The sequence below is a fragment of the Sinocyclocheilus anshuiensis genome, unplaced genomic scaffold (genome assembly GCF_001515605.1).
Source record: "Sinocyclocheilus anshuiensis isolate Anshui unplaced genomic scaffold, SAMN03320099.WGS_v1.1 scaffold6599, whole genome shotgun sequence".
Taxonomy (NCBI): domain Eukaryota; kingdom Metazoa; phylum Chordata; class Actinopteri; order Cypriniformes; family Cyprinidae; genus Sinocyclocheilus; species Sinocyclocheilus anshuiensis.
The window spans coordinates 100,524-102,879 of NW_015544825.1; the positions used below are offsets into that span (position 1 = coordinate 100,524).

Below are 2,356 nucleotides of genomic sequence, written 5' to 3' on the forward strand. Positions count from 1 at the left end.
GCGATGATGATGATAATGATAATAATAATAATAATAATAATAATGATTTAATATTTCATTTAATTATTATAAAACAATAATATATAATATTATATAAAAATAATAAACTTAATATTTTATGCAATATTAATATACATTTGTGCATGCATTTTTAATAAAATATTAAATTATTATTATACAAATGTTATTAAAAACATGTAAAATATTTACCCTAGTAAAACTTTTGACAAAATACAATAGTTACTACAGTCTTGTTACTCCAATTTATAATAATATTGCACAAAATATGAATTTATTATGATATAATTATGCAAAATTAATACAAAACAAAAACACAAAAATATACAATAATATTATATAATATATTATATAATATAATGTTGTATTTTTCTGTATAGTAAAAATACTACTTCAGTATTTTATGCAATATTAATAGAAACTGGAGTGACTGAAGTAACTATTGTATTTTGCCAAATTATTTACTAGGCTAAATAAGTAATATTAATAATAATAATAATAATAATAATAATAATAATTTAATGTTATGTAATATTAATGTAAATTGGAGTATTGAGAATGTAGTGATATAATTTTGTCCAATTATATTGTCTAGGATACATTTTTAACATGTATTTTAAATAATAATAATAATAATATTTAAAATTGTATGCAAAATCAGCATAAAACAAATACATACAATATTTATATTTTATTTATGTATTAATAATAATAATAAATAATAATATTGTATTTTATGCAATATTAATATAAAAGCAAGTAAAATAAATAAGAAATATGATAAAAAGAAGAAGAATTATTTATATTTTATATAATTATGTAATAATAGGTCAAATTTGACCAATATTATGCAATTAAAATCTGTAACATTTTTATTTGATGTTACCTAAACCATTTTCTGTATTGCATACTGGATATAATTTAAATTTACACAAGTAATTTAGTAGTTTTTATATAGCATGTGCTCATGGTGCTGTTGCCGTCTGTCTTGTTGCATAAGTCATCTCAGATCATCTCTCTCTCTCTGGCAGATCTGAACGAATGCCGCAGCAAGCCGGGGATCTGCAAGAATGGCCGCTGCGTCAACACCGTGGGCAGCTACCGCTGCGAATGTAACGAGGGTTTCGAGCCGAGCTCCACGCGCACAGAGTGCATCGGTAAGAGCCAGCGGCCAATCAGAACGCGGCTGAAAGAGCCAGCGGCCAATCAGAACGCGGCTGAAAGAGCCAGCGGCCAATCAGAACGCGGCTGAAAGAGCCAGCGGCCAATCAGAACGTGGCTGAAAGAGCCAGCGGCCAATCAGAATGAGGCTGAAAGAGCCAGCGGCCAATTAGAACATGGCTGAAAGAGCCAGCGGCCAATCAGAATGCGGCTGAAAGAGCCAGTGGCCAATCAGAATGCGGCTGAAAGAGCCAGTGGCCAATCAGAATGCGGCTGAAAGAGCCAGTGGCCAATCAGAATGCAGCTGAAAGAGTCAGTGGCCAATCAGAACGTGGCTGACGACAGGCATTAACATATCATTATTATTCACTTATTATAATTTAGTATAATCTGTTGTTTAATTGTAATTTATAGAGTTGTTTATAATTTTTGGTTGTATTTTGTTATTGTTTTTCTATTGTGTTTCTTTTATTTCTCTAGTTTTTTGGCCTAATAATATCTAGCAAAGGGACTACCAATGAAAACTAGCCTTTGGGCTAATTTGAGTACATTTACATTCAAGAATATTGATTAATGTACACTGTCCCTTTTTGTGAAATAAATAAATAAACAAATGGGGACATGTGTGTACAAATCGCATGAAACCGAATGCTAAAACTGAATCAAATCCCCAGTTTTCAATCATTTAATACACAATTTCTGTTTTAAATTAGAATAATTGTGTCTAACTGGCCTGTTGTGGTTGTCAGATAACAGGAAGGGCTTCTGCTTCACGGAGGTCCTGCAGACGATGTGCCAGCAGTCGTCCACTAACAGAAACACCGTCACGAAGTCAGAGTGCTGCTGTAACGCCGGCCGCGGCTGGGGCTCGCTGTGTGAACTCTGTCCTCTGCCCGGCACCATCCAGTACAAGAAGATGTGTCCGCTCGGACCCGGATACACCACTGACGGCAGAGGTCAGACATCTCCGCTCTTGAAGAGATTTCATTGAGCGACAGCTGAGAAAATTAAAACAGCTGATCAATCTCTATAATAATATCAACAGTAGCTTCTTTTAGACCAATGCAATGATGCGCATTTATAAATGTATTTATTAAATATCAATTTAGAAAACGTGTGTTACTTTTCATATTTGTTTATAATTATGAATATTTACATGAATATTTTTAAATAATTT

General features: G+C 32.3%; 1 pseudogene; it reads left to right on the plus strand.

Annotated features, from left to right (window-relative positions):
- The window catches only part of LOC107698245 (fibrillin-2-like), a 68,434-nt pseudogene extending 66,299 nt beyond the window's left edge, over positions 1-2,135 (plus strand).
- Positions 2,136-2,356: the final 221 nt, after the last annotated feature.